The 27,285-nt window shown below is 41.1% G+C and overlaps 1 protein-coding gene across 3 annotated transcripts in view; it reads right to left on the bottom strand.

The window, feature by feature from the left end:
* Nucleotides 1–27,285, bottom strand: part of LOC134226173 (allatotropins-like) — a 113,576-nt gene that overhangs the window by 58,317 nt on the left and 27,974 nt on the right. Inside the window, exon 1 of one of the 3 annotated variants that reach the window (XM_062706768.1) lies at nucleotides 23,412–23,607. The exons of 1 other annotated variant lie outside the window; for it this stretch is intronic. The gene's annotated coding sequence lies outside the window, so the exon portion shown is untranslated. One more of the 3 variants, XM_062706769.1, reaches the window with a different exon arrangement.

The following is a 27,285-nucleotide window of genomic DNA, read 5'->3' as shown; positions in this document are numbered from 1 at the left end:
CACTTCATAAGCGCAGAGTGTGCCTGAGCGCTTAGTAGGAAGCCAACTCCGCGATTCCGGGGAGCGTGTTCACCTCGTAAACCAGAGTATAGCAGAACTTGTCCCGACGGCGTTCTGTGTTCTCCAAAGTTTGGCCAACGGACTTCACTCAGTCCCAGGATCTCAAGCTTCATGCGGCGTGCCTCATTGGCAAGTTGTGCCAATTTACCCTGCTGGGCTAGGGTTAAAACGTTCCATGTTCCTATTCGTGTCCGTTGTTTCGCGCTAAGAGTCGTCGCCGTAAAATCAGTCCGTATTCTTTCATTATCGGATTCTCGACCAAATTGATGTTTCGGGAACAGTGGGTTGTTGGCCCAAGGTTTCCTATCCACCGGGATGGGGCTGCCATCTTAGGTATAGCTTCCGGGGAATAGCATTTCATACTCAGCCGCTGGATGCCAGAACAGACGCTGTTGGAGCCGCACCTCCATATGCGACCCAATTCGATTGCATATGAGTTACAGATTCTGATTTATGTGTAACTCGGGTCCTCTCGACAGTAAGCTTCGTTTTACTGAGCATGCCGTAGATACCATCCCTGAGGACAACGAAATGCTCTGAATCTTACGGCGTAACAGAACAGCTCGGTAATGTTCATGCTCTCAAATCGCTGTATTGTGCTTTGGGTGGTAGCATACTCGAACGTGAAGTACAAATATACAATAAGTACAATAGCGCCCAGCAGGGACTATGTCCAAGGGCTTGACGATCCCTCCCCAGGCCATCTGCGAGTTGTGGGGCTTGCCTAGGATGTGGTGGGGTTTGACAGTGGGCCCTGTTAAACCTCTATAAAAAGCTGCATGTATCCGCAAGTAGGCCCCACCAAAGCGACCGTGTGCCGCTCAAAGCGCACAAGCCCAAGTCCTGGTGTTAGGTGGGACGCTAAACAGCCCTGACACGACGGCCCTCTGACGAGACAGGAGGTTTGCGCAGGCCCAATAAGCCGCCTAGAAAACCAATCATTACGAACAATATAAGAGATAATGCGACTCGATATAATCGGCAAAGACCTGAGCGACGAATACAGGATCACGATTGGAAGCTTGGAACATGGAATTGCAAGTCGCTAGGTTTCGCAGGTTGCGACAGGATGATCTACGATGAATTACATCCCCGCAACTTCGACGTCGTGGCGCTGCAGGAGATTTGCTGGACAGGACAGAAAGTGTGGAAAAGCGGGCATCGAGCGGCTACCTTCTACCAAAGCTGTGGCACCACCAACGAGCTGGGAACCGGCTTCATAGTGCTGGGTAAGATGCGCCAACGCGTGATTGGGTGGCAGCCAATCAACGCAAGGATGTGCAAGCTGAGGATTAAAGGCCGTTTCTTCAACTATAGCATCATCAACGTGCACTACCCACACGAAGGGAGACCCGACGACGAGAAAGAAGCGTTCTACGCACAGCTGGAGCAGACATACGATGGATGCCCACTGCGGGACGTTAAAATCGTCATCGGTGACATGAACGCACAGGTAGGAAGGGAGGAAATGTACAGACCGGTCATCGGACCGAATAGTCTGCACACCGTATCGAATGACAACGGCCAACGATGCATAAACTTCGCAGCCTCCCGCGGAATGGTAGTCCGAAGCACCTTCTTTCCCCGTAAAAATATCCACAAGGCCACATGGAGATCACCTAACCAAGAAACGGAAAACCAAATCGACCACGTTCTAATCGACGGTAAATGCTTCTCCGACATCACGAACGTCCGCACTTACCGCAGTGCGAATATTGAATCCGACCACTACCTCGTTGCAGTATGCCTGCGCTCAAAACTCTCGACGGTGTACAACACGCGTCGAAGTCGGACGCCGCGGCTTAACATTGGGCGGCTACAAGACGGTAGACTAGCCCAAGAATACGCGCAGCAGCTGGAAGTGGCACTCCCAACGGAAGAGCAGCTAGGCGCAGCGTCTCTTGAAGATGGCTGGAGAGATATTCGATCCGCCATTGGAAGCACCGCAACCGCTGCACTTGGCACGGTGCCCCGGATCAGAGAAACGACTGGTATGACGGCGAATGTGAGCAGTTAGTGGAAGAGAAGAATGCAGCATGGGCGAGATTTCTGCAACACCGCACGAGGGCGAACGAGGCACGATATAAACAGGCGCGGAACAGACAAAACTCGATTTTCCGGAGGAAAAAGCGCCAGCAGGAAGATCGAGACCGTGAAGAAACGGAGCAACTGTACAACGCTAATAACACACGAAAGTTCTATGAGAAGTTAAACCGTTCACGTAAGGGCCACGTGCCACAGCCTGATATGTGTAAGGACATAAACGGGAACCTTCTTACGAACGAGCGTGAGGTGATCCAAAGGTGGCGGCAGCACTACGAAGAACACCTGAATGGCGATGTGGCAGACGAAGATGGCGGTATGGTGATGGACCTGGGAGAACGCGCGCAGGACATAATTCTACCAGCTCCGGTTCTCCAGAAAATTCAGGAGGAGATTAACCGGCTGAAGAACAACAAAGCCCCTGGGGTTGACCAACTACCAGGAGAGCTATTTAAACACGGTGGTGAGGCACTGGCTAGAGCGCTGCACTGGGTCATTACCAAGATTTGGGAGGAGGAAGTTTTGCCGCAGGAGTGGATGGAAGGTGTCGTGTGTCCCATCTACAAAAAGGGCGATAGGCTGGATTGTAGCAACTACCGCGCAATCACATTGCTGAACGCCGCCTACAAGGTACTCTCCCAAATTTTATGCCGTCGACTAGCACCAACTGCAAGGGAGTTCGTGGGGCAGTACCAGGCGGGTTTTATGGGCGAACGCTCCACCACGGACCAGGTGTTCGCCATTCGCCAAGTACTGCAGAAATGCCGCGAATACAACGTGCCCACACATCATCTATTCATCGACTTCAAAGCCGCATATGATACAATCGATCGGGACCAGCTATGGCAGCTAATGCACGAACACGGTTTTCCGGATAAACTGACACGGTTGATCAAAGCGACGATGGATCGGGTGATGTACGTAGTTCGAGTTTCAGGGGCATTCTCGAGTCCCTTCGAAACCCGCAGAGGGTTACGGCAAGGTGATGGTCTTTCGTGTTTGCTATTCAACATCGCTTTGGAAGGGGTAATACGAAGAGCAGGGATTAACACGAGTGGTACAATTTTCAAAAAGTCCGTCCAGCTATTTGGTTTCGCCGACGACATAGATATTATGGCACGTAACTTTGAGAAGATGGAGGAAGCCTACATCAGACTGAAGAGGGAAGCTTAGCGGATCGGACTAGTCATCAACACGTCGAAGACGAAGTACATGATAGGAAGAGGTTCAAGAGAAGACAATGTGAGCCACCCACCGCGAGTTTGCATCGGTGGTGACGAAATCGAGGTGGTAGAAGAATTTGTGTACTTGGGCTCACTGGTGACTGCCGAAAATGACACCAGCAGAGAAATTCGGAGACGCATAGTGGCTGGAAATCGTGCGTACTTTGGACTCCGAAAGACGCTCCGATCGAATAGAGTTCGCCGCCGTACCAAACTGACAATGTACAAAACGCTAATTAGACCGGTAGTCCTCTACGGACACGAGACCTGGACGATGCTCGAGGAGGACCAACGCGCACTTGGAGTTTTCGAAAGGAAAGTGCTGCGTACCATCTATGGTGGTGTGCAGATGGCGGACGGTACGTGGAGGAGGCGAATGAACCACGAATTGCATCAGCTGTTGGGAGAACCATCCATCGTTCACACCGCGAAAATCGGACGACTGCGATGGGCCGGGCACGTAGTCAGAATGTCGGACAGTAACCCGGTGAAAATGGTTCTCGACAACGATCCGACGGGCACAAGAAGGCGAGGTACGCAGCGGGCAAGGTGGATCGATCAGGTGGAAGATGACTTGCGGACCCTCCGTAGACTGCGTGGTTGGCGACGTGTAGCCATGGACCGAGCCGAATGGAGAAGACTCTTATATACCGCACAGGCCACTTCGGCCTTAGTCTGAATAAATAATAATATAACATATCAGATCAACTTTATATTAAATCAAGGTATATAAATAACTTTATAAAAGCTTCACTTTAATAAACAAAACAAAAATGCAGAAGTACAAAACCGCCTTCTGGACACTAAATTTTATTGGAATTCATCCTTCTGTTGAATATGTACAGTAAACTATATGAAAGAAAGAATTAGTTCTCGAGCACAATATCAGTACTGATAATTTCAATATTACTTTCGTAAGAAAGTGCTCTGAATAAAACTTAAGTGGTCAAAGGCATGAAAGAAATTGGAATGCACGCCTAATAGAACAAAAGCCTCCGTTCCAGTCAATTGGTGACCAGGTATTATGGTGATAGGTTATTTGGTATAAAGGTCGTTTGACATAATGAATGTACATTCATCAATATCATGTTATATTCTATTCCATAAAGCTGCTTCATACCTTCTGTTTTTTCGGACGGCCTGTCAACTGCGGACTGTCAACTGAGTCCGTATCCTTAAAGAGATGTACGTACCTTTAATGAAAAATCATGCATGAGTTGACTAATGGCAGTATTTTTTTGCCTTTCTCGTATACAAAGTATACGTAAAGGCTATAGGATCACTCCAAAACCGAACTTTTGATAGAAGGCTCGGAGACCCATAGTGTTATATACCAATCGACTCAGCTCGACGAATTGAGGTGATGTCTGTATGTGTGTGTGTACAAAAAGGTGAGACACACTTTTTGGTACTTAACATTATTCGATTTGCTCGCAACAAGTTGCAGTCGACGCGGATTGCGGTCTAGTTGTTTCCTATTAAAAATTGAGCCGATTGGTCATTGCGTTCCAAAGTTAATGAAAAAACATTGTTTTTCTGCCAAGGGTCCCCCCTTGGGATTTTTTTTTCAAAAACGAAGAAAAATTTTTTTTTTCAAAAATTGCAGCAATGCATTCAAATGACTGCAAATGCATATGAATTCATGGAAAAAGTAAAATCTATCCCCCTAAAGTGCTATTTCGACCTCTCTTATATATTTTTCTTATTTTTTGAATGCGCGAGAAAGGCACCACCAACGCTTGGTGGATTAATCTGGGTTTTAAATTATCAGTGTTAGAAGCAGTGAACTAAAGTTCTTTGCCAAGAACAATGGATACACTTGCGTGTTTGAACAACGAATTGCGCACCTGTTGATTTGGCTGATGTTGATGGTTTTTCGGCAAGTGGGTGAAACTATGCAATTTGCATGAATAACATAGGCGCGATGCATTCCTTTGAAATCGTTTGGTCGCGCGTAAGGACGACGATAAAAATTTGGTAAAGATTTTACCAACCCTGTTAACCGATATTCCAAACGACATTATGTGAATGCTATACGGCATTGCTCCAAATTACTTTATGCCAAACGGGGTACAATCACATATGATTACTACAAAGAGAACCCACTACCGACAATGCTCACATATCATGTTCCGTGCGAAGGATGCACGATTACGACTGGTGTTTATCTTACGATAGCCAATATTTGACTCCATACGATACGGAACATATTTGACATACATATATATGCAGCAGGTATGCAAAAGTGGCAACAGCCTTTTTTCCAAAGGTAGGTCAGAAGGATAAAAGTTGATTTCAATTTACCTTCGAACTAGAAATGTTTGAGGGGGATATTGAGACGAGCTCCGGGCTGCCATCGTTTGTACGCATCATGGTTCAGATCTCTGGTTTACGGTGGCAGAGAAAACCGGAAGATGTTTTACATACGGATATTCGAGATACAATACGAAGATGAAATGAGATGGGTAATTCATCGAACAATTTGGAGAATTTATTGTCACATATGATTATTGAGAGAATTCATCCAACCTGAAATGGCAAATTGAAATTGGAAGAGGTGTACCTTTAATTTGGCAAACAAACAAAAAAACAAGATATTCGCCCTTACGACACAACTTCAGAATGAGAACAAATTTCGCACAGTCACCACCTGATAAAATGGATCCATAAATTAGGCCTGATTTAACATTGATAAAAGAGAAGAATATTTCCGGATTTGCCGATTGATTGTGAATGTTCTGTGACTGAATTACTGAGCAATTTTGAAAACAATATTTTGTCATTTTTGCATTCAATGTTGCTGCATTAAAGCAATTGACAATTGTTTGGCACATATATGTATATAATAATAACAATAATGAAATACAATATCAAGATAATTCATATATAATTGTCCACACCTAATAATAAAAACATTTGGGGGACTGGTTTAGATGTGGGTACCTCTAAGTAACTTTTAATAAAAATCAGATGCTATCATTCTGACCATATGTTATCATTTCTTTGCTGTAGCAACAAGATGTTTTTGATCCTATTATTACGTTTTTGTGCGTTCAATTTCTAAAAATGATTAAATCACAAAATTTATTAAAATGGTCAAATTACAAAGTTTAAGATGACATTATTCAACTCGACGATATCTAGTTATTTTTTACCAGTTGAAAGCTTATTCGTCTAGTTTTTCATGGATTGGATATACATATGGATCATGCCAAATAGGGCCAAAGTTATGAGCCAAAATCAAATGAATGCCCACAACCGATCCAGTCCTCTTAGAATTCGGTATTGAACACCAGGTCAATATTTCAATCAGATATCAGACATACAAGATATATTGTCTTCTTGTTGTTAATACTAAACATTCATTTATTAACTCCAAGCTATGATACCATAATCAGGTATGCTTAAGATATTGCTTGCTACTCGGGATGGACCACCAAATCATGATTTTCATACTTACTACGTTTTACATTTTTTACCATCTATCCTACTATATTGGCCAACCACCCCCACAAGATTATCGTGAATATCAATCTCCTAAGAAAATATTTACCGAATGGTTAGTTATACGTCGTAATCTTCGAACGACGTGATAAAAACATGGCATGATTAAGCCAATCTCTGTCGAACATCACACTTCAAGCGGACGTCAACAATCCAACATTAGGACGGTTATCTCACGACCACCTGACGACAACGACTCGCATACATATGCTTTGCCTTATCGTCCGAGCAGGAAGTTTCGCTTCCCCGACTCGTGTCGTATTCGTCAAAATAACGATCAAATACGTCAATCTCTGTTTGCTGGCGATTTTTACTGTGGAAAACAACTTTCATGTTGGCATTGGGGCCTTCATAATTGCATCGCAAAGCAACCGAAAAACTGAAAACAGATGAAAAGAATAAAACAAAATGATGGTGGGCCGAGCAACAAAAGCCCCCGGAACTGATGCCGCCGATATAGACGATAACATATTTCTACAGGAAGTATTTACACAATTTATCAATTTACTCCACCACTTCGAACAGCGAACTGCGGAACAAACCATTGCGTCTTATCGAACATCGCCAGCGTGACAAACGGTGCCCATAAAAGAAGGGATGGATGGTACTCTGGTGGCTTCTCAAAATCAATCGCGCCAGACACTGCTTCGAATCAGTTAGTATCGATATTTAGGACGCTTCTCATAGAAATTTAAATCAATATCGTTCTAATCAACATTCAAATATCGTAAAGAAAAGTTGGTATACCTATTATACGCATTTCCTTGTGAATGTAGAATAAAGCATAATAATTATGCATTTGAATTTTAACACATGGTCTTAAATGTTTCTGGATATTTTTCGTTCCCTTGGTGATCTATTTACATGCAGTTTTTAGTTTAAACCCTTGTTTAAACCTGTATTCGAATCCCTACATTCAATCAACCAAGAAAAAAAAACTTTGGTTCGGTGTGGACGGATTGCTATGGAATCAAAAAAAAAAAAAAATTAAATCTTCGGTGAATCTGGAAGAAGTCATAACGTATGTGTACGTGTACTGCACTTAGCTGCAATTAAAGATAAAGACCTCATCAGATACCCCTTTATTTGTTACATTAAGGTTCCCCCAAACACACGCGACGCGACAGTCGCGACGCGATTCTATCGCTTGGCGACAGCGATACAGTCGCCGTTGGTATGGAAGTGTAAATAGAACATTGTCTGCAGCGACCCAACGATAGAATCGCGGCGACTAGTTGTCGTCGTCGTGGCGATGAAATCGCTTAGATCTGGGGGAGCCTTTATGTATTTATTTTTACAAAAAAAAAACCGATAGGAGTGCTATATAAAACAAAACGTGACACCCGACCAAAGCTTGGAACACATCGATAACTTGTTTTGATGTTGCGGAATCAACGATTTTGATTGACAGTTTGACTAAGCACTAGCAGTTTGAAGTTTGTATGGAAATTACTATAGAAATCACCGCTTCTGTGAAAACCCGTTTCGTGAGGCGCCCATTGACTATTTTAAAACAATCAACCCATTGGCCTTATAGAATACTTCCTATGCTAGAAGACAGTGTTGTTGTTGCAAAGCGATCTGGCTTTTGTAAGCAAAGTTATAAATAAAACACAAATGCTCATTATGGATATTGATTTTTTTCCTCTATCATGATAAATTGAATTTCTTACGATTCATATTTTCTTGCAAGCATTTCTTTTCTAGCAAGCATCAAATTGTTTCGCAACAAAGATGATCTGTTCAATTGCAAAATTTTCTATGTTGCCAACCCACTCATATATTTTTAAAACTTGATTAGCAACGTTGCGGAATGGTTTTCCACAATAATTACTGTTTTCATAGCAATTATTAAGGATTATTAAAACAGAAAATATTATCATTTAACATAGAGGAGCGAAAAAGTCAAAATTTGAATCACTGTACTCTCCATATTCATCATTGATAGGACCCGCAGAATTTGTTAACAATAAACCAAAACTTGGGTTGAATGCAAAACATTGCATATCCAGACACCTATAAATATGGGCACAACATAATTCCAACACCACATTCTGCAAAAATGCATGAAAGAAAGTGATACATTTATATTCATTCCATGCTTGATGATGGTGGAAGCAATAATGGTGTCAGTTGCGATCGCCCATCGCATCGCTTACAATTTGCGGCTAGAGGTCGATGATGCAAGAGACTTCAGATATTGCTTCTAACTCTAACATTGAAAATAATTCTTCTCCTATCGAACTGAGCAATCCGTTCGATTTGATTCATGACGAAATTGAGCAAATCGAATCTACCTCCAGCCCAGGGGATTCGATCCATGCGAAAAAGCAAAGGATTCCGCCAATAGGATCTGGTATCTGGCTTTAGTAATGAGATTTTGAGTAACCTTCAGGCGATCAATGTTTCATTTCAGATTGCCAGGAAGAGTGACTGCCGCGTTTTGCCGGGATCCTTTGACGATCGCAAACGTTCTCTTCAGTATTTAACTGAGAAGCGCCATAAATTTTTCACATACGACGACAAAACTGAGCGATTGTTCAAAGTCGTCTTGAAAGGTCTTCCCAGTGATGATAAATCACTGGATGAGATTAAAATTGAAATTTCTCAATTACTTGGATTTTCACCAGTGCAAGTACTTAAGATGAAAAAGAAAACCTCGCTCTCGTACGTCCCAGAGGGGTATTTCTCAAGAATTTTATTTAGTTCACTTTAGCAAAAGTGAACTAAATAATATGAAAAGTTTAGAAAAGGCCTGTATCATGTCCCATGTCCGTGTTACATGGGACCATTTCCACAGGTCTGGGGGAAATTCCCAAAACCCCCCTCAGTGCCGTAAGTGCCACAAGTGGGGTCACGGAACTAAACATTGCCACATGGATGCTAAATGCATGATTTGTGGTGGAACCTCTCACGCCAAGGACGCCTGTCCTGTGAGAGAAGATTCCAATAAATTTAAGTGTGCCAATTGTGGGGGCAATCATAAATCCAATTTCTGGGAATGCCCTTCACGCAAAAAACGTTTTTAATTCCTGTGCAAAATTAATGACGGGAAATTCCAATAGGATCCCAGATTCGCCGGGTGAACATATTTCAAACGCTAAAAATCCGCAATCATTTGCCCGGTCGAGCAATTCACACCCACCATAATCAACGAACAAATTTTGCTCCTACCTCTCACCGGGTAACGAACAGCATCACTGCAGGCAAGCAAAATGTAATAATATTCATTAGTTTTCATACCCTGACCTTAAGTATGCACTGCCGTATAGGATGGTAGAACAAACACACACACATATGTATAGCTAGCATAGAACTGCGTCACTCTATTTCATAAATCAGTTCAAATTGTACTATCCTGCTGTACGCACGTCGAAAATAAAGTTGACTCATACTTAAAACACAAACTTTCATTTCTGAAAATTTACCGACGATGAATGATTTTCATACCCATTCTTCAACGGAAAATAACGTTCGTTCTGACGACTCAGGTAGCATGTCTGCTACCGACTTTTATTTTCTAAATGAACAATTGCATCACATGATTGATGCAATGTTCAAAGCAAATACCAAAACTGAAGCTGAATGTTGATATCAAATTTACTTAAATAAATTGTTATTGGACTTCGTTTAAATGGACCCAAATAATTCTTTGAAAATTTTAAATTGGAATGCCCGCTCTTTAAAGGGTAAGAAAGATGAATTATTCAACTTCCTATAAGTTGATAGTGTGCACATTGCCATTATAACTGAAACATATTTAAAATCTGGTCTTTTTACTAAAAGAGATCCAAATTACTTTATTTACCGAAATGATCGTCTTTACAGCGCCTGTGGTGGGGTCGCCATTGTCATTAATAGACGTATCAAATATAAATTATATTCTTCGTTTGAAACCAAAGTTCTCGAAACCTTGGGAGTTTCTGTTGAAACAAATTTTTGACAATTATCTTTTATTGCTGCCTACTTGCCTTTCCAGTGCAATGGCCAGCAAAGGAATTTGTTGAGAGCTGATCTTCAAATTCTAACTCGAAACAAATCCAAATTTTTCATAATCGGTGACTTCAATGCCAAACACAATTTAAACGGATTCAAGTCAGCTGTGTGGCCAATTGGTAACTCATACTGACTTTGACTCTGATCACCTTCCTGTGACGTTTGAAATCTCACAAGAAGCCATGAACATTCAGCTCTACTTTTAATTATCATAGAGCTGATTGGGAATTATAAAAAACGTATATCAATAGGAAATGCAAAATGAAAAATGCTCTCGTATATTTGACAAATTTAATTGTCGAAGCCAGAGGCATTGCAATTCCTAAATATGAAATTAAATTCAACTCCATTATTATTGACGACGATCTTCAGCTACTGATTCGTCTTAAAAATGTGAGGCGAAGGCAATACCAAAGAACTCGCGATCCCGTGTTGAAAGTTATTTGGCGAGATTTGCAAAATGAAATTAAAAAACATTTCGCTATTCTGAGAAATACCAACTTTGTAAATAATGTCTCGAAGTTGGATCCCAGATCGAAAAAACCTCAAAAGCCTATTCCAGCGCTCAAAGCGGGAAATAAAATTTTATCAACAAATGGCGAAAAGGTTCTAAAACTTGCTCAGCAGTTCGAGAGTGCCCATAATTTTAGTCTAGGTCTCACTAGTCCAATTGAGGATCAGGTTACACGTAGCTCCGAAGACATTCTCAATCAAGAGAATGTTTTTGACCCTTCGTTGGGAACTAATTTGGATGAAGTGAGATTTATTACTAGAAAATTTAAAAATATGATTATCCTTTTTGGTTGATTTTGAAGTTGCCTCCGTGGTATAGTACCAATGAACTTCATAGAATTTCTGAGACATTGCAACAAATGTCCAACAAAATAATTTCCAATTTTAGACAAAAATCGTAGCAATCTTCTATTGCAACAATTAGCTCCTTGTACCCTTGGTATAAATTAGGTTAAGTTTAAGTTTAAAACATTGTAATTCCTACATGGTTGAATTCAACCAGAGGAAAAATCTTAACTGCCAGAGGCAATTGAAATGTATAAATGTGCTAAGAAAACACGGAACACCTATTCTAAGAGATGAATGCATGTATTAGATAGCTCAAATCAAACTTCAGCATAAAAGAACAGCAACGATTAATCTTTGTAGACTTATGCAAAATGGCAAATCCCAAGTGGCTTTGGGGCAGGAACCCTATTTTCGCCAGGGTAGCTTCTACTTAGGTAACCTAGTGAACCCGGTTTTTGCTGCTTTCAGTAAAGAAATGGCAAACTCTCGATCAATGCCGCGTGCATGTGTGCTTGGTAACAATGCTATTGTTGCTACACTTATCTCTGAACTAACAACCAGAGATGTATGTGCTGTCACAATCGATGCAACTGGCGGAACCCCCGTCAGGAAATACGTCTATTATTCGGTTTATTTACCACATGATGAACCTTCCCCTACGGATGCTTTCAAACGAGTTGTCATATATTGCACTTCAAAAGGCCTTCCGCTAATTGTCGGCAGTGATGCTAATGCTCATCACATTATCTGGGGTAGCTCGGATATCAATCTGAGAGGCTCCAGCTTGATGGAATACTTAAGTAGTACCGAACTTAGTTTACTTAACATAGGCAATCGCCCAACCTTTAAGGTATCTAATAGAGCAGAGGTGTTAGACATAACCCTTTGCTCCAACAGAATCAGTCACGAGTTGACGAATTGGCATGTGTCAGATGAGGAATCGATATTTGACCATCGCTACATCTACTTTGATCATTTGAATGTTACTTCGCAGACCTTGCGTTTTAGAAATCCTCGTTCAACAAACTGGGATCTTTACACAGAGTTGCTCTCTACCAAATTTCATGGATATCTACCTTCTATAGAAACTCCTACCGACTTGGATTGATACTACAGTTGATACTACAACGTTGCACATCGTGGAAGCTTTCGAAGAAGCTTGCCCTTTACGTTCTGTAAAAATCTCAAGAGGAACCCCTTGGTGGAATTCCGATTTGGCTAAGCTAAGGAAGCAATGCAGAAGGAGTTGGAACAGACGCCATTCAGCAGGGACGGATTCTTTCAAGCTGGCTCGCAAAACTTACAAGAAGGCTCTACGATCTGCTGAACGATCCGGCTGGAAAAACCTTTGTGCAAATGTTTCCAATTTGAGTGAAGCCAGTCGATTGAATAAAATTCTTGCGAGATCCAAGGATTTCCAAGTTGGCGAAATTCGAAATGGCGACTACACTTCTTCTGATGAAGAATCGTTAGAGCACTTATTTGATACGCACTTCCCTGGATGTGTCGATATAACAACTTCGAATGATCCTGATGTCTTTTCATGTAGCTATGGGTCTTGAGCTCAAGCACGCTCAAGAATCATAACTACTGAATCGATTCAATGGGCACTTAACAGTTTTGCTCCCTACAAATCTCCAGGGGAGGATGGGATTTATCCCGTTCTACTTCAGAGAGGTTTTGAGCATATCAAACATGTTTTGAAAAAGCTTTTAGTATGCAGTTTTGCTACTGGGTATATTCCCGTATTCTGGCGGGATGTCACTGTAAAGTTTATCCCAAAAGAAGGACGTGCTTCGTATGAAGAAGCAAAGAGTTTTAGACCCATCAGTCTGACCTTATTTCTTCTGAAATGCTTAGAACGTATTATCGATCATCACATTCGTGATGACTGTTTGGCAAACATGCCTCTTCATGTTAATCAACATGCTTACCAATCTGGAAAGTCCACCGTGACTCTTCTACACAAGGTTGTCTACGACATCGAAAAAGCATTTGCTCAAAAGCAATCATGCTTGGGTGCGTTCTTAGATATTGAGGGTGCTTTTGACAACGTGTCTTTCGATGCAATATTGGAAGCCGCACGTTTTCATGGGCTACCTAATATAATTACCAAATGGATTCACCAGATGCTTAAAAACCGACATATCTACTCGACATTACGTCAAGCAGCGATTAGGAAATTAAGTGTCTGCGGATGCTCTCAAGGGGGAGTATTATCTCCACTTTTGTGGAATCTCGTTGCAGATACGCTATTGAGGTTACTCAATAATGGCGGTTTTCCTACCTATGGATTTGCCGACGACTATCTAACATTAATAGTGGGTTTGTGCATTACTACCTTATTCGACCTGATGCAAAATGCTCTTCAGGTAGTTGAAAGTTGGTGTCGCCAATATGGCCTTTCGGTCAATCCGAATAAAACATCTATTGTTCAATGATATGGAAATGCTAATATCATCTTCCAAACTTGGACGTACATGTTCATGATAGAATTAGAGGCGAAAGTATAGAATTGATAGTTCCGTTCGGATACGGCAGGCATAAAGAATGTTTTTATAGAAGTCGATTTGAAAGCGAGCGGAGGGCAATATTTGTGATGGCACATATCACACGACCTTCCTTCTGCCAAGCTCCCGTATGAAGGGGGGCTCCCCCTTCATCATACATATCATTGTAAATCGTTTAACTTCAAGTAGAAGTAACACACACGAAATCATTAATTTAGAGAATATATTGTTCTTTTCACGGAAAAACGTAATCGTAATGGTATTCGTCCATAACATCTTTTTGGTTCTGAAATCAATGTAACTGATCAAGTAAAGTATGTGGGTCTAATTTTGGATTCAAAGCTTTCCTGGACTCCTGACATTGAGCTCAGAATCAAAAAGGCGTGTATGGCTTTCGGCCAATGCCGACGAACCTTTGGTAAAACTTGGGGTCTTAAACCCAAATATATCAAATGGATTTACATAACAGTTGTACGACCAATTTTGGCTATGGATGTCTTGTGTGGTGGCAAAAAGGGGAAGTGAGGACAATTCAGTCTAAATTAGGCCATCTTCAAAGGATGTGCCTAATGGCAATGACTGGTGCGTTCTCTTCAACTCCCCATTACACATACATCTCAAACAAGAAGCATTTTCTTGTACTTACCGACTATGGGTACTCGGTTTTATGGAAGAGAATCCTGTAAACCGCAGTTCTACACACACTTCGTTGTTACCGCTTATGGTTAATTGGGACAAAATTTTCCTTGCTCCAAGTGATCTCACACACGTTAGTAGTTTTCCTTATAGGACATTTTCAACACAATTCCCCTGGCGGGATGAGTGGACATCTGGCTATTTGGAGAGAAGTATGTCGGACAGCATTGTTTGTTACACTGACGGCTCTCTTCTCGAAGGTAGAGCAGGTGCAGGCGTCTATTCGCGTGAGCTGAGATTGGAACAGTCACACTCACTGGGTACACACTGCACTGTCTTTGTCATCATGTGAGGAGTGCAATCTGCACTGCAGCAACGCATTATGGGCAAAGTAATATACTTCTGTTCAGATAGCCAAGCAGCTATTAAAGCTCTTGCCTCGGCCAACTCAAGGTCGAAGTTAGTAATCGCATGTCGAACTCAAATTGAGGAACTGAATTCAGTTAATACTTTATATCTTATATGGGTACCTGGCCATTCTTCCATAGCTGAAAACGAATTGGCCGATGAGTTAGCTCGTAATGGAGCATCGCATGACTTTATTGGTCCTGAACCAGCTATTCCAATATCCATGTGTTGGGTGAAGCTTTTGATCAACTCTTGGGCTGTCACTCAGCACAAATGGCATTGGAGTAGTCTGGATTCATGTCATCAAACAAAATTATACATCCGGGAGCCATCTTCGGTAGTAGCAAGCTATTTAGCTAATCTGTCTAAATAAACAGAATTGCAGTTTCTTAGTCAAGGCCTTGACAGGTCACTGTCGACTGAATTATCACATGGCAAATATTCAACGCGTTGAATCATCTGTTTGTGATAGTTGTGAATCCGATTATGGAACTTCTTATCATCTAATATGTAACTGCCCAGTCTATGCACAATTGCGCTTACAAATATTTGGTAAACACTTACTTAGTGAAATTGACTTCAGAAACCTGAACCTTCAGAGTATTTTGTTGTTCATAACCCGTTGTGGTAAGGAGTCATAAGCTCTTGCACGCTTATGCGTTGTATGCCCTCTTCAAGGGCCCTTTTCCAAACATTCCTTTCCTTTTTGTTCACTTCCTTTTCCGTCAGGTGTGTGATGAAAAAGGCTGTGAAGGCGATGGCACAAATCTCCCAAATTGAGGTGAACGTGCCCCTGGAGCCTGTTACGAAATTTAGAGATTATGCCGACAAAATTGTAAAATATTTTATTCGGGCGCACACCAGACAGCAAAATATACGTTAATCATCATACATCACAGCATCTATCATCCCTCGCACACACCGTAAGATAAATCAATCTCCCCGACTTGTACACGCTCTCGCATCGCATGCATATTGTAATGTGCGGACTGGTCGACTCGCAGCTAGACAATAGAGGAGTCAGAGTGATTTTAGCTGACTTGGCAAATGGTTGGCTTCGGCAAAGTGCATCAAAGTGTTCGATAATATTGCTTTCCGATAATGAAAAATTGTGCCCGGTAGTAATTGCAGAACCGTGGCGTATTTAGAATCTGCATAGAAAACAGATTTCTAAGTACAGAAGGTAACTGAGGACGAAATGCACATCATTTGCACCATTAACCTTACATCTATTGCACAGACGAAAGCATCACATGACAACCACGTGTTGATTGGGCTCAAGAACAGACGCAGGCCGTACCATCAGGTAACAAAAATCCGCAAACGAATATTATTTCATGCTAAGTGATTTCACTACTCTTTCACACGGTGATCCAGACACGAAATAAACTCGGATTGAATTTTCTGAATGTGACCCAAAGCCTTCCATTATCAGGCAACTCATCCATCATCAGGTGCCGCATATGCGCAATGATAGTAAGAGCCATACAAACGGAACAATAGGTAATATTCCTCCTACTGAAGCTCACGATTGGCAGCTATAGCTCTACTTTTAGTTCTAGCCATCAAGCATGGACAGTATCGTCTGATCCCGAATAGAGGACAAACCGGCCTTCAGAAGGTAAATCCCCGGTTATAGGCTATCGAACGAAGATCTAATGTTGCGTGGTGGTCCTTCAGAAGAAAGCCTTTTATTTGCAGCCTGGAACTATTTAATGCACGAAAAGGTGGTCATTTTCCCGAGTACACTTGGGTACACAAGGAACATCAGCAGCGACTATATTGCATGGGATTGCATTGAATGCAGACGAGAGACAAGTGTGCGACAGCTCGTCAGTGGATCATCGTGTGGTTGCGACAAACTGACCGTGCGACTTGCATGTGTGACACCTCGATGGTGCGACATCTCTGCTAGCGACCATTAGTCATCGCATGACATTTTGTGTGGTGTGAGGGTGCAGCATCGCAACAGAGCCATCGATGCCCTTGCTCAAGGGCATTTCATCAGCAGCAGCGACATCGAGCATGCAGTGAGTGCAGCACGGGGCCCCCATCGATCGTCGTCGGTAGTAAGCGGCAACATAAGGTGAAGAGACGCATGTAAACGAATGTATGTATGTAGCAATAGACATAGGATGATCATGAGCAAGTAGTTATTAATTAAGCAGCAAGATTTCCCTTCTCAAGTATTGAGCACCTTTCTCTGTTAATTCGCTTGTCCTTTGGACCGTATGGTGGCAACGCACCTTAGTCAATTTGCGTAGCTAGCCGGAGCAGGGAACACGCGATTCGACAGGTGTGAAGGCACCTAATCGCTTTATTAGGTATATGTGCTCACGATTAGCACTCTCGTTGTATTGAAGCGTTGTGATTGAATCATTATAAAAGATTCCCAGGGAGATAAACAGAAAACGCAACAAGCCTACGTTCTGATACCTGATACCTGTATGCTGTGCCATATTGGCTAGTTGCTGCAATACCAGAAAGAAGCTACTTCAGAGGATTCAAAATAAAATTTTGAAAATGATTCTGAAGTTGCCTCCGTGGTATATAACCAATGAACTTCATAGAATTTCTAATATTGAGACATTGCAACAAATGTCCAACAAAATAATTTCCAATTTTAGACAAAAATCGTAGCAATCTTCTATTGCAACAATTAGCTCCTTGTACCCTTGGTATAAATTAGGTTAAGTTTAGTTTAAGTTTAAAACATTGTAATTCCTACATGGTTGAATTCAACCAGAGGAAAAATCCTAACTGCCAGAGGCAATTGAAATGTATAAATGTGCTAAGAAAACACGGAACACCTATTCTAAGAGATGAATGCATGTATTAGATAATTAGCAAATAAAATTAGTCAAAAAGAAAAAAAAGATTGCTAATCCCAAATGGGATGAAAACGCATCTACCTGGGGGCCTAGTTTGGAAAAAAATTACAATCTATATACATAAAAATTAATTTCTGTCTGTATGAAACTTATAGACTCGGAGGCTAGGTGAAGGTTCTTAAGATGGTTTGAAAACCTTCCCCGCTTTGTAATGAATGAAACAAAAATTACTGCATAAATAGAGAACTAATCAGAGAATGAATAAATTTTAGGCGAAACGATGTGGTTAAATAAGAGATTGTGAACCATTTTCGTAATAACAAAAAGTAAGCGTGGTGGCATAATTTCGGTTAGAACTTCAATATTTGAAGATATTCAACAATAAATATGCTAAACCGCAGCTAATTATGCTAAGGTTTGAGCCATTATAGCCTATCTAATTTTTAATACCAGTAAAAAAAGGCCTGTCAAATATAACATTTATTTCGGTGTGGTACAGCAAACCAACCATAGATTAGTGTCATAATTGGTGAAACGACTAGCCCATATGTCTATGGGATATTTATTTCAATTTGTCAACGCGTCCGCTGAACTGAATTTATCACCGTGTTTATTCAAACATGTTCCAACCCCTCCCGAGCTATAGTCCATTGCCACGTGGCTTGTTTGTTCAAGATTTTCCTCCTTCCAGTTCCTCTGAAATCGATCTCGGTTGAAAAAAGAAAGTGAAAAGTCGTTACTAGTTACTTAGTTTCGAAGAGCTCCAAAACAATGCGTCAAAATTGATTTCCCAAATGCGGATAGTCTACGATTATTTATGGCTCCATTTCACGTAGAGTCGAATGAAGTCGTTTTGTCGATATATAAACCTTTTTAAAATATAAGCATATTTTAAAACAATGATAAGAGGAAAAACTGGTCCAGAAACGGATTCACAGTTCTAAAGAGTAAATAGTATCTATAAAATAATAATTATAATTTGTGTACGAGCAAACAAGCAAAATATATACACAAACATATCATCATAATTCAATACGATTCCTGGTTTATTAATGAAGGTCAGCACATGCCGTTATTTTGTCGATCGATTAGAAAAACTTCATCTTTTGCACAGTAGTTAATTTTATGACATCCGTCTATCAGTTGCTTCGGTAAAGCCTAGCTCCGAAAACTTGTGGTCACGGCTGTCAGTATAGGCTCTCACATAGGCCAATCAATTTAGGACAAGTTCTTGGTGTCGACAGTTGTGTTTGACTGGTCGCAAAGTTCGGCTTTCGGTAAACATGCAACAGGTTGGCACTTAATTGCGTATGGACTCGTGCGGTCCGGGCGGACCGTACAGCAAGAATCAAACATATATGGTGTAGATAAACGACATGGCAGAAGAATAAGGATTTACGCTGATGGGAAGTTCATGACAACTTTATTGAAATGATAGCATTATGTGCTATTACTATATAGGTACGTGTAATGCGATTTTTCCTAGATGTTGTCAAATAACACTTCTTTTTGCTGAGCAGTCAGTATGGAGGTTGTAACAATAGAAATTATTACAATTATATTACCCATTTATTTTTACAAATCATAATGAGCTGGTATTAGATCAGTGGTGCTCAGCACTTCGGGCGTTTTTTCCTCAATTTGCTTCTCACTCAATAAAAATGAACTTCGACCATACAAATTAGCACTTGGTCGAAAGCTTTCAAATACCTATATATCTATCTGCAAAGGGTAATAAAACGGATATTGGTGAGGTTAAAAAAGCTGTCAAAGAGCTGAAAAACAATAAGGCTGCGGGGAAGGACCAGCTCCCGGCTGTACTTCTCAAACATGGCAGTGAGCAGCTTTATGAAGTTCTGCACCATATTATCTCGAAAATATGGGAAGACGAGGAAATGCCTGCTAGCTGGTTGGACGGCCTCATTTGCCCTCTCTTTAAGAAAGGGCACAGACTGGAGTGCGCCAATTACCGAGGAATAACCCTTCTTAATTCGGCGTACAAAATTATGTCCCGTATTCTGTTCAACAGATTGAGACCGCTTGAAGAGTCCTTCGTCGGCGAATACCAAGCAGGTTTTCGTGAGGGCCGATCAACGACGGATCAAATGTTTACACTGAGACAAATCCTTGATAAATTCCGGGAGTACAACTTGCAGACACATCATCTGTTTATTGATTTCAAGGCGACGTGCGATTCAGTGCAACGGAATGATTTATGGCAAATTAAGCTTGAACATGGTTTTCCGGCGAAACTGATACGGCTGATTCGTATAACGTTGGACGGATCGAAATCAAGTGTAAGGGTTGCGGATGAAATATCGACGTCATTTGTTACCTTAGATGGATTAAAGCAGGGTGATGCACTCTCGAACCTACTGTTCAATTTAGCGCTCGAGGGAGCGATTAGGAGAGCTGGTGTGCAAAGAAGCGGTACCATTATCACAAAATCGCATATGCTCCTGGGATTTGCGGACTATATCGATATTATCGGAACTGATCGCCGTGCCGTGGAAGAGGCTTTTGCGCCTTTTAAGAGGGAGACAGCGAGGATTGGACTCACGATCAATACCAGCAAAACGAAGTACATGGTCGCTGGCAATCAACGTGGGTTCATTAGTGGTGGTGGTAGCGAAATAGTGCTGGATGGTGAAAAATTTGAAGTGGTAGAAGAATTTGTGTATCTTGGAACATTAGTGACGTGCGATAATGATGTTACCCGCGAGGTGAAAAGGCGTATTGCAGCTGCAAATAGGGCTTATTACGGACTTCGTAACCAGCTTAAGTCCCGTAGTCTGCAAACGAAAACAAAACTCGCGCTGTATACTACTCTGATTCTTCCGGTGGCTTTATACGGCCATGAGACATGGACGTTAAAGGAGGCTGATCGGAGAGCTCTCGGAGTGTTTGAGCGTAAGGTGCTGCGAACAATACTCGGCGGTAAACAGGAGAACGGTATCTGGCGGCGTCGCATGAATCACGAATTGTACCAGGTGTATAAAGGGCTGGATATTATTAAGCTTATACAACACGGCAGACTACGGTGGGCTGGTCACGTTGTTCGTATGCCGGAAGAACGTCAAGCGAAGATAATATTTAGTAGAGAACCCGGAAGAGGCCGCAGGCTTCGTGGAAGGCCGCGTACACGATGGCTTTTTGCAGTTGAAGAGGACCTGAGGGCGCTCAATGTTCAGGGCGACTGGAAGCGATTGGCCCAGGATCGAGTCCAGTGGAGAAGGATACTCCATTCGGCGTAGGTTCATCGAAGAGCTGTAGCCCATCAAGTATCAAGTATTGGTGATAAATTCACTCCGTACGAAACGATCAAAGCAAAACAAAGGTGTGGCCAGCGGGCCGCAGTGTAATTTTACTTTGATCAAGTCGTACGGAGTGATTTCGACACCAATATTCGTGTTAATACCCTCTGCTGATAGATATATTTGAAAGCTTTAGTCCAAGCACTAACTTGTTAGAAGAAAGCTCTTTTTCATTGTGTGACAAGCAAATTATTGGAAAAAACGCCCAAAATGCTGAGCACCACTGTATTAAATGAATACAAATATAAAATAACTATTGAAAACAATTACTTTCCTTAATAAAATTGACTCCCTTGTACCGGTGATTGTTAGATTTTCTAACAATTCTGTATAAGATCCTACCAAAACCTGTATAAGAACTGGGCATATGCGAAAATGCTTGATTCATATACAAATATTGTATGAGACCTTACAATATTTTAAGCTTCTCTTACAATTTTTGTTTGTAAGCTTACATTTTTGTATAAAAATCTAACAATTTCGCATATGCCCAGTTTCTATACATGTTTTGGTAGGTTCGTATACAAAACTTTTAGAAAATCTAACAGTCGCGGTTGCGTGTATCAATAGTGGCGAGTCCCATTAGAAATTAATTTATAGCACAACTATGGGAACCAAAGTTATTTTTTTCCACTGCGCAATTTTTGGTAGTTTTTGATGTAACATAGTCACAATCTCATTTGTGTTAGCAATTTTATTAGTTTATATATTATCTGAGGTATTAAAGCTGTAAGGTTCGCTTCATTATCGATTTATAAAACCTACTTTGGGTCCACTAACACCTCCACTCAGGGTTGTGCTGAATCATTCTCGTACGATAATGATTGGAATTATCAATTGATAACTTCTCAGATGTGAAAAGTAGGTGGGTTGTCGTTTGCAATAACTTTTCAAATTTTGGAATCAATTGATAATGAACACAAAATTATCATCTTGATGTAAACCTTACCAAAAACCATTTAATGTCAACAATAAAGTTCAATATGATGTTTGGCATTGTGTTTTGATGTTATGTGTAGAAAAAAGCTCAAAAAGTAACGGTTAATGCTTTAAATTCAGATAATTATCGAACGATTCTCACTCGCTAAGAAGTTCTTATCAATTGATTATTTGGATATGTTATCGCATGATAGTGCTGTTCATCCTCGATTATTTGAAAATTTGATTTTTCCCATCCCTCCACTATTGATGCCGTTACCCTAACAGCAATGCAAAATTTTCCAAAAATTAATATTTTTCACCACAAAAAATGAAAATTTTCTACAAAAAGATCAATAAATAACATTGAAAAAAAGAAACTTTTCATGGGGTCATTCAAAAATGACGCCACAGGTTGTCACTAGTTTTGTTTTTTGCATCTGATAGTAAAAATGAATTGAAGTGTCAAATATTTTATTTTTGTGTGAATTTACCCGCGTGCTGCGTCTGGTTGGCTAGTCACCGGACAGACAAACAGGGCTATTATATATAGTATTCATTATTGAGCTGCAATGGACAAAATTTTTCGTTTAAATTGAACGATTGAACGATTTATCACCTCACCCATAAGATAATCGTTCAATCTTTTAAACTTATTTTAAGTTCTTGAGAAAGTCATAAAAACCTAGTTGTTGTGAGTAGTTCATTGTGGAATGTAGCTAGTTTTGTAAATTTTGCATCTACACATTGAAATGGCTTGATATCCTTTTCCGTATTGCTGAATACATCGAAAAAGCTTAAGGGGTGCATTCTTAAGGGGTGGATGGGGCGGGGGGAGGATTGTGTTTGTTGGGTTTATCCGACCTCCTCGGCCCAAGCTTGTCTGAAGAACCGGGTGCGGCGTGGTCAATGGACTTCGATGATTTCCGAAATGGTGACGTCCCTTGGCTCGTGTGTGGGGTAGCAACAATCAGATTTTGGGCTTTCCGTAAGCAGGGGTCATCCCACCGGACCTCACAGAAGCCCTCACCTCCAAAGCGTCAGTAGCCACACTCCAACCACGTGTGGCGCGACAAAATGGCGAGGGAGCTTGCCGGCTACCGGCTAATGAGCTCGCCACCGTCCGCTCTTTCTGGTGCGAAATAGGGTTATCCGCCTGCACTGCACCTTATCAATGGCTTAACATTCCACTTTTCGAGTAGATGTCCGAGTCCGTGTCTCGACGATCAGCACAGTCGCGATACCGGAGCCCTCACAACGAACGATTTTCATGCACACTTGAGTTACGGTTCAATTGTCTCCACCATCCAACAAGTTCTTCCTAGCCGTTTCACATGCGTTCCGATGTCCAACTCTTTGTCCCGCGGTCTCGCAACCAAAACCTTCTCGTTTTTCTTTTCTCCCCCGTTTTCTCTCCATTCCTCCTTTCCACCCCTCTCTCCCCTTTCAACTTTCTTTATCCCTTTTGATCTGCTTGTTGGTCTGAGATACCAACCTCTAGGAATTGGTTTAGGTGAGTAGTGAGATAGGAACGAGGGACATATCGTAGGACAGACGAATGAAAATTTAAATTTTTGAGCTCGATTACTAGCTAGAATATTCACTTTATTTTCGTCAGACGTCCATTATGACTGTAGCAAATCTCCTGTATTGTACCTGTTGATGACGGTAACAAGTGCGCTATTCGTCATGAAGAGAACAAAAAATATCTCTTTGGTATTCGGCGGATCATGCGCTTGTATTGCGCTTTGCTCTGGTCGAGACAAGTGCAATCTTCTATAGTGTGCATTAGCCATCGGTCAAGTAAGCACAGTGCCTACCGACTAACTGAAAATTCTTCCTGTGGTTTTTGTGAAGACGCAAAGGTAAACGCGGTCTTCAAATAGCAAAAATCACCTACTAATACAGTCGGGATTCGCTGGTTGGGATTTTAATACTTGGGTCACTTTTTAGTTGGGCCTCCGCTGGTTGGGCCATGGCCCAACTAAAAACCAACGTACGACAAAATTCAATGTAAACACGGAAAACGGGATTGGGCGTCACTGGACATCATTTGGGATGTTCAAGTCGAAATACACGTGTTCAAATGACTGTCAGTTGGCCCAACTAAAAAATTTACTTTATCAATTACTCTGGTCAATTACGGAGTAGCAACCATAGATATGTGTGGTCAGTCAAAGATAAGCTAAGCTAAGCTAACGACGATCCGAAAAAGATCCTTCATTTTTCATTAATGCGCATTTTCAAACACTGAATTAGCTAAACGAAATTTTCCATTAAGGTGGCTGTGGTAGTAGCGGATTGTGTTAAAATAAAAATCGGAGATACGAAATGAAAGCATGCATTATTTGAATGAGATTTGAATTTCTAAATCGAAGCAATCGGCGTTCGAATAGTAGGCGCCCATTAGCATATGAATATGAACTCGATTGACAGAACGAGACGATACTAATTCGAAAAATGGGTACATCTTCTATGTATCACTAGAGCTATTCGTACTGTCAGAGCATACTTGTGAGTACACAGCCCATGATAATTCAGATATTCGACGGATGTCCTAAGGATATTCGCTCGGCCCCGACATGGCGCGGTTTGTAGCTGGCCATGATTCGGGGTATTTTTTGTGTAAAAGAGAGAAAGTAGGAGGAGTAAGAAAAAGAGATAAGAAATGCTCTCCGGTGGAAATAGACGGAGGAGCAAAGGTACAAGATGATATAAAAAAAGAAGAAAATGTAAACAGAAAAATGCGATGAAAGTATGAAAGGAATTGAAAAATGCTCTCCGGTGGAAATAGACGGAGGAGCAAAGGTACAAGGATATTCGCTCGGCCCCGACAGTGGCGTCTTCATCGATTTGACTATCGTCAGCGGGAAGTGAAATTTTCTGGCAAAATTCTTTGGTTTTGTTTCTGTTAGTTATTGGAAATGAAATCGATTTTATCCGGTGCAAAACATAATCTTTCGGCGATGACAGGAGTTGCCCATCGGAGGGAGATGATGTAATAAGATTGTTCGAATGGACGGTGTCAGTAGCAGCTGAATGTAATTTCCTCAAGATTTTGTGTATGTTTTGTTGCTATAGGTTGCTATTAGGGATTGAAAGGTTGGACCATTATTTCACACAAGGGATGGTTGATCCGAGATCAATATATCAAGATATTCTGAACTTTTTACCAATTATCGATAATAAATAAAAATGAAATAGTTTTGAAAACTGTCATATTTTTTTTTTGGTCTCCTGAGCAGCATTGTATACATGGTGAAACAGGATTAGAAGCAGCATCCAGAAAATCTATGTGGTTACCGTCTAGCAAGTATTTATACTAAGCCGCATGGCAGACTACGTGCCACAATATGGCAATAATTTTTAATTTACGTTTGAAGACTAAGGTTAACTCTTCATATAGCCTATGATTTCGATCTGGGCACGCCAGCTAGTCCGAGAGAAAGCTAAGTAAAAAAAAAATCTGCGTCGAAGAGCAGGAACCGATAATGTTGGGGCTGGACACGCCAGCTAGTCCGGGAGAACGCAAAGTGAAAGTTCTGCATCAAAGAACAGACAATTTATCAGTGCGGGATCGGTCGTATTGTAAAAGCTTATTAACGAAGCATATTAATTTCGCGTTGGATTGACTCATAACACCAAGGTGACTTCCGATGAATTACCTTCTCATCTAACCAACTATCTCTTTCCCGTGGCGCTCATGGAGATGCAGAAGATTCCTATATATTCCTATATTATAGCAATGAGTGTTATGTTATTAATGTTGTTATTTTCCTCTCCTTATCCCAAATTGACTGTGAGGGTGTGGCCGGCATCGTTGGTGGTGTTGAATAAATGAAACTGTAGGACGTACAGTGAGAATACTTTCCGAATCCCAAGAAGGCTATTCAATTTGTGAGTTGTGCATAATTGTTGTTTCTTGGCCAATCATAACTAGCAACTACGATGTGTACAGTCAATCAAGCTAAGCTAAGGTTAACTCTTTATATAGCATCAGATTAAGATGTACTTCAATTAAGTTTTGATATTGATATTGATTTGGGACTTATCACCATCTCTTAGTTGGAAGCAATGCACATGTTGCACATGTTGGATAAATACCACTTCAGAAACATGCAGAGAACTCTACGACCTCTCATAGGTGCCACGGAAGGTTTTGGAACAGTTAGTGTGGAAGGTAATAACAGTAGGAATCGTTTTTGGTATATTTATTTATTTATTTATTGATGTTGTTATATGTTCTGGCAGGAAAAACAAGCAGAGCTTGTTAAAAAAACCTGCATCTTTTAAACAAAAATTACAACAATGTACATTCAACGAACACTTATCTGTCTAATTGAACATGAAAACTAACGCTAACTATCATTATTCCTAACACTATCAATTCTTCTTTTGAACGAACCACTATTACATGTAAAATCAAAACAATGGGAAAACTTATTGAACGCGACACAAACTAATGTAACGTGAAATACAGGAAGAACCAAGATAGAAATACAAAATAAAAAAAAGGGACGAGCCTGGAATTGAACCCACGACCTCCTGCTTATAAGGCAGAAGCCATAAACAGCTCGTTACCCGTTTTATTTCAAACTTTGGGAATAAAATGATCACACAATAGGAAAACAGTGAATTTCATTACCAATATAAATTAAAACTAATTGCTATGGTGGAATTTTTGCGTGCGTGTTCTTCGGTGGTGCTAAGTTGCTATGCGGTTCCTGTGCGCCATTATGGTCAGAACGAGAAGTAAACCCTCGGCACTCTGGAGCTGTACTGATTTGAGAAAGCACCCGAGGCCCTATCTTTCCATCATCTACTCTTCTCTGCACCTTAAACATCTCGGGTTATATTCGGTCGATGAGAAGCGCACATTCATACTGATGCATCTAAATTCACTCTAATTGTGCTATCAGGAAGAAATATAAATGTTTACTTCCACCCTTACCTTATTATTTACGGCTCTTGTTGGACATTGCTTCATACAGACAGTTGCACACACAAACTCGCAGCGGTTTTTAAGTATTGTCAAGCGCTT

This window comes from Armigeres subalbatus, chromosome 3 (assembly GCF_024139115.2).
Source record: "Armigeres subalbatus isolate Guangzhou_Male chromosome 3, GZ_Asu_2, whole genome shotgun sequence".
Lineage (NCBI taxonomy): Eukaryota > Metazoa > Arthropoda > Insecta > Diptera > Culicidae > Armigeres > Armigeres subalbatus.
The sequence above is the reverse complement of the archived record's forward strand: the minus strand, read 5'-3'. Positions and strand labels throughout refer to the sequence as shown.